Raw genomic sequence first — 12977 nt, 5'->3', positions numbered from 1 at the left:
AGGAGAGCTTAAAAAAAAAATCCACAGAGTAAATGTATACAGACACATTGCTGTAATCAGGTTGTTGTGCCATTAGCTACCCTTGTTAAAATGTTAATGAGTAGCTTGCCATAGGCTTGCTGAATTGCAGTTTATTTCTGAACAGGTCAGCATTTTACAGTCCCTACCCCTCTGACCCTGTTTTAGAGTACTTTGTTCAATAGTTAAAACTCCCTTAATGAATACTGCTTCTTTCATGTGAAATAGGACCACAGAGCATGCTGCACAAGGGCACATTTTTAAATGTCACCACTGGAAACAAAACAAATGTTTTGGGTTGTTTTGTTTTGTTTTGTTTTTTTTGAGTGGGTATTAAAATTAAGATGTTAAGGATCAATTTATGCGCATTCTCACACAGAAAGATAGCAAAAGTAGCCATATCCCAAATGCCCAATTAATTTTAAGATTTCAACCATTAGCCTTTAGAGAGAATTCCCTCTATAACAGAGTTTGGAAGTATGTCTTATTTTGCAACGAAGTGTATTAGAAAGATACTCCCATGCCCCTACTCCCACTCTCCCCACAGCATTTAAGGGTACCAAGTTCCAGATGTGGCCTTGAACGTTATTGAGGTACACAGTAAGAGGTGCATCTGAATAACAAAATTATGATAATACAATTTGATTATAGTGGGGAAAAATAAGAATAATACTGAAATACAATTATCTGGGCAGCTCTTACTGGGAGCTACCATGACTTGGTAGCACAGACTCATAAAGCATAACTTAAAAAAAAAAAAAAAAAAAATCATGTGGTAAACTGACCAATATTTCTCAAAGTGTTTTCTTTGCAGGTAATTTCTTTTCTTAAAGGCCCATTCCTGAGGTTATTTATTTCTCTTATAGTGTTTCACAATGGGCTGCATCCTCACATGATCCTTGAATAAAATCTGCTCCCATTCAACCCATATATCTGCTCAGTCTGAGAAGACGCTGAAGGAGCCAAAAACATCTTCCAAAAGAGAAACACTTCTAAAATGAAGTGTACAGATTAACAGCACACACCTCAGCCTTTTCTGTTTTGGCCAGTATTGTACAGAGTAAGGAAAAGCCACTAGTTTTCATGGATCCCATTCAAACAAGCCTACAGTTGTTTTCGAATTCTGTAAAAAGAAAACTCAAAAATATTAATCAGAAGTTACTTCTCATCAGCCACAAGATCTTTTAAGCTACCTCTTTCAGACACACGTGTGTATATATACAAAGGTACAGGTTTACACATAGAAACAGAATACTAACTTATTTTTTCCTCCTTTTCTATATGGCAATCTTCTAAATTTTCCTTTGTTCTCAATGCAAATGGTCATTGGTTCATCGTCTTTCACCCAGGACGGTTATGTCACATCACTTGACTAATATGCATGCATTTGCCACTAAAAGACATTTTAACTGAGAGCTGTCACATCCGTCATCTCCACTCGGGCTGGTTAAAATTTTTATCTGCCTTCTTGAATTAATTTCAGCTTGCCTGAGCCCAGCAGGGGACTTTAGAGTGGTTTAGTTAAATTCTTCATTTTGAAAACGCATTTTAGAGTCCTTCTATTTAGATTTCCCCTCTTGCATCTAATTTTTGTTTCACATTACTGAAACAATGAGGTAATTATACATCCAGTGAAGGGGAGGAAAAAAAAAGGCAGACAGATGAGAGAGAGAAAAGAAATTATCCAATTTTGACATTTTCCTGGAAAAGCATTTTCCCCTTGCTTTTCTGCTTTTTATGTGGTTCCCTGTTATTTCAGAAATTATCTGTAGCCATAGTTAGAAAGTGATTAAGCTGAAAAGAAAATATGCAAAATGTAAAGAAAAAAATTGAGAGAAGAGAACACTAATTGAGAGTCAAAACAACAAAAGAATGGAAAAGATAAACTAGAAATGAAATATTATGTCATCAAAATATTTTATACTGATCATGTCTGTGACAAAGCTGTATGCAACCAAGCCAGGATTCTATTCCTCCTAAAAAGGAATACTTCAAAAGTATGTTTTTCAGGCAGCAAGGACATGTATTAGTAGGTAAGGAGGTTCAAGCTGTGAATTGGATGAGAGAAACATTAGAGACTGAGTAATGACAGTAAAGGACCAAAATCTACTGAAAGATGTAGAAAACAAGTGACCTGTGGGAATGTATCCCCATGACTAGTACTGGACTCTTGATAAATATGCTGGAGATCATCAGTGCATTGCTGTATTTTCTGCACATGTTCATAAATACTAAAAATCTCACAGGAAAAGTAATCCACCATGGCACAATGGTTAACCTGTAATAAATACTAATATCAACACAAAAATGTTCATAAGATCTATAAAATTCATAGGGCTCCCAAACACCTCATTTGCATGTTTGGCTTCTTTATGATCTTATGTTCTTGAGATAACAAGCCTACAGATACACTGTAGCTGAACAGGTGAAATCCATCTACAAATATAGATGTGATGGTTTAAAGAAGTTTCCAAAATCAAACTGACACACAGATTTCCAGTGTCAAAGAAGGAAAATGAGCTTACTATCATTTAAAAAGCTTCAAGGAAAACCCCAAAACATACAGAAAAATAAATTTTTTCATGATCAGTCCCTACAGAAGAGTCCAACAGAATTATTTTATTGCTTAACTTGAAATTCCTGTGTGGCTGCAGTATCTTTTGAAGTTGAAATTTCCCTTGCAATTTTGCCCCTGAAGTAGAGGAACAGACAGGACAGGGATATGTGACTCTTCTCCAACTCTGACACAGAACTTCAACTCTGTTCAGAATAGCAGAAACTCATGGATGTCTTCATAGTCAAGCTATCAGCAACAGGTCCCAGAGTCTGCAGCACAAACCCATGGCCCTCTGAGGTATATGTTCAGAAAAGCTGCAGAGAAGGCAAAAGTTACCTCTGGAAATTTTAAACCTGCCAGGATGTAAACAGGGCATGAACTCCTAAAGGCAAGTAAATGGTTTTGTGTGTAGTGGTTCCACTGAGGAGTCACAATATGGATAAATTCCCATTACTCCCACTGAATTCAAAAGGAGTTCTATACCCACGTCTTTGAGCTATCACATTGCTGTTCCTTAGGTACACAGTCAATCTGATCAAAATAGCTGTCAAAGAAAAAAAAATCTACTGAAAGGCAGATGCATTACAATACATGAGTTAGTGTGAGGAATAAAAAATATCTAAATGTGTTTATGCTCAAGGAAGACAGGCAGTATTAAAAAAAACCAATCTAAATATTTTTAAGCTTAGTGCCCTTAAAACTTACCAGTCTAACCATCTGGCAACTTTACAGCTATTATTATAAATTCTTATTTAAATGGCAGTAAAACCCATTGCTGACATGAAATTAGTCATGCAAGGGCCTGCAGATGTACATCCTTCTGCCCAAGCACTCAAACTCTGAACGCAAAGTCCAAAAGTGTTCATTTGTTCAGGCTGCGTGGGGCACAGAGAGACAACAGCTCCAAGACTTCGTTGTGCAACACAAGAGGTGGAGTCTTCCCAGAATTTATTACACATATTCAATTGAAAATGCTTCTCTACTTGCTACAGGACTGGCCATGTTTTTTCTACTGATGCCATGAAGATTTTTTGCCTTTTCTTTTATACCCCTGCTATACCTTTTTACAACTTCTGTATTCCTAGTGCCTTTTCCCTACATTCTTGGACATGTTTGTTAAGCTAAGAGACTAAACATTTTAGAAGCTTCGTAGCTAGAGATCAGTGTGCCCCAGAGCCCAAGGTCCTCTCCAGAACACATTCTGTAAACCAAGATAGAACCATCCAGGGGAAGGTTCCTTGAGGAGGGGGGCTCACTTGAGCCTCTCATTGGGGAATCTTTGATAGATCTGCTAATTAGTAAAACCTGTAATGTTATACCCAATGTTGGGAGACACAGAGATAGACTCAGCGGGGTACATCTCGATGCATATGACCTGGACGTGTGCACCTAAGGATCCTTAAAATAAACACCAAGGTAAAATCCCTTTTCCCCTTCTAACCGTGTGTGACTCTTGATTTTGAGACCAGGAAAAGGCATCACTACCATAGCTGAATGTGCAAAATAGACCTCAGGAATGTGTCTTGCTCTTTCTTTTTATTTCCCCTTTTGTCAGATAACAGCTGTGTGGGACAACAGACTAGAGGTGAAACACTGGAAGAAGGTTATTAAAAACACTGGTTCATTTGCACTAGAAAAAAAAGCACAGGAACTTCTCTGATGCATTAATGAATCATATAAAATAAATCCACTGTAATATGCTAAAATACTTACTGAAATTACATTTTATAGCGTGAAAATTTTACCTTATGAAAAGGTTTTACAGGAATACTTGAAGCAACAATATGAATTTAATAACAGGAGTTCATTTTGAAAATCACATTTAAGACTCTTCTCCATATAAAAGAAGCCAACATTCCTACTGCAGAGGAACATAAAACTTTCTGCCATCTTAAATTTTTGTTGGTTCTCATCAAGATATAAAGATAGCACTAAAAAAGGATAGGGAGAAAAGAGTGATCAGTGTAGTGCTTACAATTAGGTGTGTATTTGGCAGAAAATTCCATTGTCAAGGCAAGTAAGACTTATAGTAGCTCTAAGATCTCAAAATCTGGCAACTTGTTATTTCATTTATTCTCCTGTAATTCTGTGTATGAAAGCATCTCTGGAGTTAGAGTTGCAATATTGCAAGAGTATTCTTGGATCCTTTGATATCCCAAACCCCACTTTCAAAGGCAACAATCACACAGGGTCCCACATTCTCAAAGGTATTCAGATGTTTATCTCCGTCTATCTCCCTCTGAAGGACGACACATAAAAGACCCAAGCTTTGGGAATTTAAATCCAGTTGGCATTAATAAAGCCTATGTATCAATAGAAAATGCATCATTTGGGAACCAAAATTGTTCAGGCATTTTCTGAATAATGGCAAAGATTACTTGACATATCCATATAGTACCAGGCTAGACATTACTTAACACTGCTAATATCTAGTTATTAGGGAGCCTTACCCCACAGCACTTAATTATTTAACTCTAGAATGGGGATTATGTTCCTATCCCTTGCAAAGAATCCCCCTACCTCAATAAAGCCACATCATGAGTAAGAGTAGCCAAATCAGACATCATCTATATACAGTGCTTTGAGGCTAAGTATGATTTTCAAAGTGCAACCTAAAGTAAGAACAAAAAAAAAACACATGGAAGAACCAAAAAAGTTGGACCTGAGTGAAGGTATTTGATCTCTGTGCTCAGAGGACAATAATCAATCCTCTCTGGGCAGGTACAAACAAGAAATCAAGAACATGGCCCTGCACCTACTTTTACTGGGTTGACCTGGAATCAGCTTTTCCTGTACTTTACTCAAAACACTGAAAGACAAGAAATACACAGTAGCACATGGAATCTATTTCCTTATGCTTCCGCTCCCACACACTCACACTGGAGATTCAGTATGAGAAATGCCTAACAAAAAACTAAAAAGTCTTTGATGAACAAGGTTAAATGCAGCTCCTATGCATAGTAGGGAAAAATCAGAGGACCCTCCTCGATAACAATTGTAAACATATGCCACCAAGACCCAGCAGACGGGATAGATTCGATTTGTTAGCTGATATCAGGGTGGATTCTATCATCCTTACTCATGCTGAATAGACCTTTTATCAGCTTTTATTCTAAGTAAGGTGCTGTTCAAGAAAAGATTCCCCCATCGCCCACAAAGGATGCAATCTTTTTGCATCAAGGATCAAAGCCAAGAATTAAAATAAATAGAAAAATCAGATGCCTTTCATGTGCCATGATCAACTGTCCACATCTGTTAAAATTCCCAATCTGATAACACAGTGGTGGACTCTGCCAGAGCCTCCTCTGCCTCCACAGCATCACTGTGCCTTGGCTCCTCCAAGCAGCTTCATGAAAAGCGCCTGGCGGTGACTTCCCTCCCTGCCTCCCTCCCCCTTTTCCCTGCCTCTCTGTCAGCTCTTTGGATTCAAACATGCCCAGCTCATGCATAAGCAAACAGGTGCAAGGCACGGCTCTGCCAAAGCCCGAGCAAGCACGAGGTACACATGTAGCTCGCTGATTGTGGCATGCTACTGATAGAAGGCGACAAGGCCAGACAATAGGTGGGGTCAGTAGGTGGCTCTTTGATTTCCCTGGCTCTCCACAGAAAAGCAGCCTGGGAGTTTGCCTGTGGGGGACGAACGGTGCCTTTCCATGGAAAACATGAAAGCACTGGGGCTACAAAACCAACAAGCGGCTGGAACGCGGGCTTTGTTTCTTATCAGGAAAATTACTAATGCAAATCAAGATGTATTCACCCATCAGCCTTGTCTGCTTGGGAGGAGATAATTAACTGTGAAAACTTTGTAATAAAACAAATAGCTCTGTTCGTATTATGAGTTTCACATATAAAATGAGATACTCCAGTAACCAAAATGTAAAAATGGACTCTTTTCCATCAGAAGGACATTCCAACTATAATCTTGCCTCATCAAGACGTGCTGTTACTCCCTTAAGATTCTTTTTGTTTTGTTTTTGGGGGATTTTTTCATCCTACTAGATTTGGACTTAAGACATTACAAACAACTTCAACAAACACTCAAGATTCTGCAGTCCCAGAAGTATTGATTGTGTTTCAGTGCTGTTGGTCAGTGAGCCAACATTATCTTCATCTCAAAGCACATGCCCACTTTCAGAGAATTTTTGTAGTAAGATGACAAGTTCATTAAGATTTCAAACCAAAAAAAAACCAAAGCAACCACGTAAGACAGTTGGTTTGGTATAGTAACAAGGAAAACTGGATGAAATGCCTGAACTAAATAACTAGAATAACTGCACCAAGCCCACCAGCTTAAATGCCACAACACCAATGTAAAACAGCAAGAAGAACTACCTTTTTTTTTTGCACACCTGCTTGTTTTTCATCTAACCTTTCAATTAGTCACATAGTCAGAACAGAACAACCACTTTTAACTCATTGCTCTGAATCATTATGAAATAGTTACCAAAGCTTACATGGTATCATAGCACATATTCCTGTTATATTCTAAAATACTGGTTTAAGAAGAACAGCAGAGATGCAGAGTTGAACTGTCTGGGTAGAGAAGGACATTCCTCAACTACTGCACTCCATTATTTCAAACTGTTCATCCTCAGAAACTATGAAAACCTGGATCACTTAAAATCATTTACAATGTTCAAAACTTTAAAATACAAAATAAACACCTGTACCTCACACAACAAAAAAAAACCCCATATACCGGTATTTAGCTTAATACAAAAGCACCCAGATCCACCAGATCTCAAATCCTCCACGTACCCCAGAATTGGGACATTGAATTTAGCAGCAGCAAAGAATTTGTGAAAATAAGTAGGTAAGACCTTAAACTTAAGTGGTGAACCTTATTTAACCTTAAGTAATCGTATTTGACAATTCTGCTTTCAGAAAGTATAACACTTGTTCACATGTTGAACAGTTGTTACCTCACCTGTAACACAAGTCCTAAATTACCTGCCACATGGCCTGAAATGGCATGGAGACACTATTAAAGCACACATCTAGGGGGGCTGCTGCTGGTTCTAGGAACGTTTTCAGCGCTGTGTCTCTCAAAAGCAGTTTGTTTCAACTGACTTCTGAAGTGCAGGCAGTCAAATTTGGACTATCAATGGGCATTTGTGCTGGCAAGTTTTGCTAACAGTGGGAACTCCTCCCCTTTTCTACCTTTCTCTAAAATGCTTGTACGAGACTAACCAAAATATGGCCTTTCACCTGAAAAACTTTTCTGCCAAACTTCAGCTGTCAAATTATTAAAGCAAATCATATTTAATTTTCTATCTCCTTTTAGGTATCTCCAAGAGGCAGACTATTCATATTTAAATGACAACTATGGCCTGTAAACTCTGACAGTTTCTTCACTATGACCTATTTCCTAAATGTTTCAAGACAGATAAGTGTAAAACAAAACAAACTATCAGGAGGTACAGGCAGCTCATTTTATCAGCATGCTCCAATAAACCAAGGCATTAATAAATAATTACATCCCTCTCTCACAAGTATCACCAGTACCAGGGGATTTCATTTAAATATGTTTGTCATAAGATTAAGTGTCAAAATACAAAATCGGTTTTTATTTCCCATATGGCTAAATTTACAAACTTAAATAAAACTACAAATCCCTGTTTACAACTCCAGTAACCTCTATGATACTCAGTTACTCAGAACCCTATTTACATTCATAACATCTTTCTCCCTTCACCTCCATTTTACTTCAAAGGCTAAAGCTAATGACCATTTGAATTCTCCACTTTGGAGGCTGGATAGCAATGGCTTACACAAAGCCTTAAAAACAGCTTATTCATAATTATGTTTACTGCAGTGACAAATACTCCTCCCTTCACTTTGGTGATCTCAGATTCCATACAGCAGAGCAAGAATTTCACCCAAATTAAAAAGCAACTTGAAACTCAGTATTTTTGTCACAATGCAAAAACTGTACTACGAAGAATAGTAACAACAGCCCTTTATCCGCATATATATAAAACAGGAAAATTCAAGATACAAATTGTTATGTTGCTTTTTTATCATCAAGTGTTCTCCACAAATACAGTGTGGAAATAATTACTGCAGATATTAAAAAAAAAAAAAAAAAAAATCTAAAATATAGGCTAAATTTCATCCAGAAATAAAAAGTGTCTCAATACAAGAAGCACCTGGTGAATCTTTTGGATAATTGGCAAGGTAACCAAACTATGAAACTTTTACTGAAGTAAACTTTTGAATATGTTTTTACAACTTTTTTTTTTTTTTTTTCAGTTTTCATTTCCAGTGCATTCCTACATTATCTGAAGTGTCTGAGTACATATATAGTATAAGTTCTGTAACGCAACTTCATAATTATCTTATTTCCAAAGGAAATAGAAAAGATGTGTGCAGAGTCAAGTTGATCAATTTTGGTTTCAATTTGTAAGGTATTTAATCCCACACTGGATGAAGATGATCACTTTTACGATAGTAGTTCAATTAGAGCAGAAAGTCAGCAGAAGCAGCAAACAGAAGGAAGCTATTACCAAGTAGTTAAATGAGTACAACAAATACAGGACTCCCCTACCACACGAGGGGACAGTATCACTGAGATGTGTAATGCTCAGCAGGCTCTCCTTGGTGTCTCCTGAAACTTCCCATGCTGTGTTATTTCATAGCATGCATAATCAGTAAACACTGAATATGGGGAAAATATGGCACCATCGGTGTTACTCATGGGATTTTACCCAAGGATGCAGCAGAAATGAGCAATCACTCAGCAAGCCTGCTTGGCCTGCCTCTAATTTATCAAGGCTTACATCTCATGCCTGCCAGCAGAGCTGAATTCATATGTTATTGTCCCAAACCTGTCACTTTCTGGACTGCTTTTTAATCTTCCTCCTAGAATTACATTCAGAAAGGTCACTGCTATCCAATTAGAACCTTATCAAAGATGCACATGCAGGCTGGATTCGCGCTTATCGAGAATGGGTCATAAATCCAGAAACTGCACATCACACAGTACCATTACCGTAATGAATAACTCACATGGAAAGAAAGTGTCAAAAAATACCTCTGTATTGCCAGGCAAGTGTCTGACTATTTCTGCATACTCTAGAGCAGGTGAATGAGTGAAAGGGTTATTTATAATTACAGGAATGATGGAAATCAAAGACCATCAAATCCAGTAACACCTTGAATTTTATACAAAACCTGATATTGTATATGTTTCTACACACGCACACTTCTCTGCTCTTTTCCTTTAAGCCTCCAAATATGTGTTTTCAAGATGATTTGTGAGGATTGCTATCATTAATATATCAATACCTATTGCCTTTTCTTCTATCTCAATGTCTTTGGAACTTACGAAGAATCACATGTGTAGTCTTTTATCAATTAATTTAATCAAGCTCAGAACTTGAAAGCAGAATTTGCTTTCAGTCTTCTGATTCAGGAACATCAATCCATAAATACAACCCATACACACATCCATACATTTCTAATATTGACCTTTATAAGTTTTTTTTCCATATGTCACAGATAGCTTGAGAAATACTGCAGTGTACGACCCAGTTGAAAAAGGAATTATTTAGCAAATACAGCCTTGGAACATTAAGAGTGAAAGCCATTAAATAAAAACCATAAAATGTAACAAGGAAAGGTACTTTCCTTGTGCTTCCAAGATTTCACTCAGTTCTCTATTTTGACAAAGTGCATTTTCAGTGTTGTCCATTCCAGAACCAGGAAAGCAGCACATCTTTGCCACTAAAAGCTCCACTTGTTGAATAATCACCTGGAAACACCAAACATTTTCAGTCCCTCACACTTGTTTACAGGGATTATACTAATTTACAAACAGGATCAAAGCAATTCTCTCAAGAGGATAAGCAGATGAAAGGTTAGGTTTAAGCGCTGAGTAGGTTTAAGCGCTCCTGTAAAAACCATTCACTCTTTCTCACACCGCCAGCTTCACTGGTCAATATCTGAGAGGCGTGCAAGCAGTGGAAGAGGAATATGGAATAAAGTCTCAAGTCCTACTGCATCACCCACTTCCAGAATATCTCTAACATAGCTTCAATATCTAACCATAACAGAAAACTTAAATTTACAATCCTTTCATCTTTTTATCTTTTTTTTCCCCCATTCATAATTTTATTCTTTCTCTCCTTCCTTTGATTGAGGTGGGATTTTTTTTTTTTTTTTTGAAATTACTATGCAGCTGTTGAGGACTCCAGGTGCTCAGATCAACGGATCACACAAAGTAAAGTCTGCTTTAACCTAGTGACTCTGGAGATGAGCTTCCAAAACAAGGTGGGAGATAAACTGATAGACCTGCTTTTCCAACATGGCAACATCCATTGTATTCCAATATCAGTAACAGCCATAACTGACTTTTCACACCTACTCTGATTAATCCTTTCTATGCACTAGGAACATACATTACCCACAGTTACTGAGCAAGCCCATGCAGGCAACAGAGATATTTTTGCACTAAGGTACATCACATAACAGACCTGAATATATTCCTGCATATGGATTTATTGCTAGCTCAAGCTGGATCTCAGTAGCTCATAAAGAAAAGTAGATGTGGTATTTAACAAAGCCAAAAAAAGTGTGCAAACCAGCACACTTCAGCATGAAACCCTTTGCATCAGCCTTTTTCATAACAAATCCTGTGTGTTTTCAGGTCTGATATGTTTATGCAGCAACAACACAATGGTGCTGACTTCTCCCTTGGAATGAAAACTAAGATGCAGGTTATTTTTAATGATTTTTTTTTTAATAAAATATTTGATTTTTTTTCTACTTTTTTAAAATCAGAACTAGCCTCTAAATTAAGTATACATTTTATTTAACACTATTCAAGCAAAAGATCTCTGTAAGGATTTGTTTTAACTGAGGCATTTGAGCTCTTAAGAGAATAAAAAATGCACAGAAAGTATGTTTTTAATAGCCTGGATATTAACGTTCATTCCTGGAACTTAAACTGTGAAATATTTCACAACGTAACATATATATTGCTGACAAAAGCAATGTGCCTGAATCACTCCTCCCTTCCCAATTCTTTTCTGTTTGGTTTGGAATTCCATATGGCCACAAAGAAGTGAAGATGTGCCCAATTATTTTTTTTTAAATTTTATTATTAAATTTTGACCTGTAGCTTTATTTACTCACATAAGAGGCTGTCAGAATTTGCCTTGATTGGAAAGTAATTGTACTTAGTTCCAAAAAAAATTATTTGAGAAAGGCTGCTGCTCCTATTAAACTTTGTGATAAAGTAGGAAAACCGCAACAATTTTTAAACTCACCAGAGCAAGAGGAATGCTTAAGAATGCCTTGCCCTGTGGTTGCACGTGTAGACAGACTACTCAGCTACAGATTTTTGTATTTACAGTATATTGGTGACTTGCTGTGCAGCAACAATTTGAACTGAAATGTAAAACCTGCTTTAAAAAGAGGAAAAAAAAATCATAAAACTCACACTAACCAGAGCACCCAAGTGCTCAAACAATTCAACCCACAATAACCTGAGTGCTTCACATGGCAATCTGATGGACAGTCCATCTGTAAGAGTGCCAGAGTTCACAACCTCAGAGTTCAAATGTAAGTTCTCTGTGACAGAGATGGTCTTTCTGTTGTGCCTTGACATTGTTTATAACACTGGGAAGCCATTTCTCTAGGCCTCAGTGTAGTATAAATTACAGTTAATACTAATAAAATCCAGCTTTGAGGAGAGAGTAATGGATCTCCTTATTGGCGATCGTAACAGAAAGGTCACAAATTACAGGGCATGGAGCAAGAATTCCCCAATACTGCCCAGAGATGTCTACTCCAGGTCAAGGTTAGGGTGTACTGGAAGCACTGCAGCATTTTTTTTTTTTTTCTGTCAACAAAGTCCTGCTCCTGTGATAAATTAAGGACTCAAGGCTGCAGGTCACTTTTGAACGCTTCATCAGTTATAAATTCCCCTTAATAATAAGCAGAATTCTGTTAGCAAACCTAGTGATTTACAGTAATAAGGATGCTTGTACCATTTTTCCAGAATGTCTGTCAGTTTATTTTATAATAGCTAGTATTTACAGAGCACTTTGCTAACATAAACTAATTAATTATATCCTCAATTGTTTCTATTCAAAATTCTAATGATGTAGTACCATGAGCTATCATCAGATGCCCACTGAGACTTCTATGCTTGACTTACAGTATCAGATGAGCTCATAGAAAGCAGCCAGCAAAGGCTGGTTCCAAAAGGATCTTTGTTTATTTGCATCACCCAATTATGTTCTTCCACCATTCCTTCAACTCCTCTTTGTTATTCTGTTGTGCACATGACTAATTTCCATAGCAGCATTTTTAGATTGGACTGAAGAGTGCATTAGTACTCTGAAGTAATTTTTCAAGAGCTTGTAACTCAAACATAGTGTTTTACTTAGGACCATCA

General features: G+C 37.3%; 1 protein-coding gene across 4 annotated transcripts in view; it reads right to left on the bottom strand.

The window, feature by feature from the left end:
• The window catches only part of ROBO2 (roundabout guidance receptor 2), a 435570-nt gene that overhangs the window by 353905 nt on the left and 68688 nt on the right, over positions 1 to 12977 (bottom strand). The gene's annotated exons all lie outside the window — the stretch shown is intronic.

The sequence above is a fragment of the Aphelocoma coerulescens genome, chromosome 1, assembly GCF_041296385.1.
Source record: "Aphelocoma coerulescens isolate FSJ_1873_10779 chromosome 1, UR_Acoe_1.0, whole genome shotgun sequence".
Classification (NCBI taxonomy): Eukaryota; Metazoa; Chordata; class Aves; order Passeriformes; family Corvidae; genus Aphelocoma; species Aphelocoma coerulescens.
This window is presented reverse-complemented; position numbering and strand designations above follow the sequence as displayed.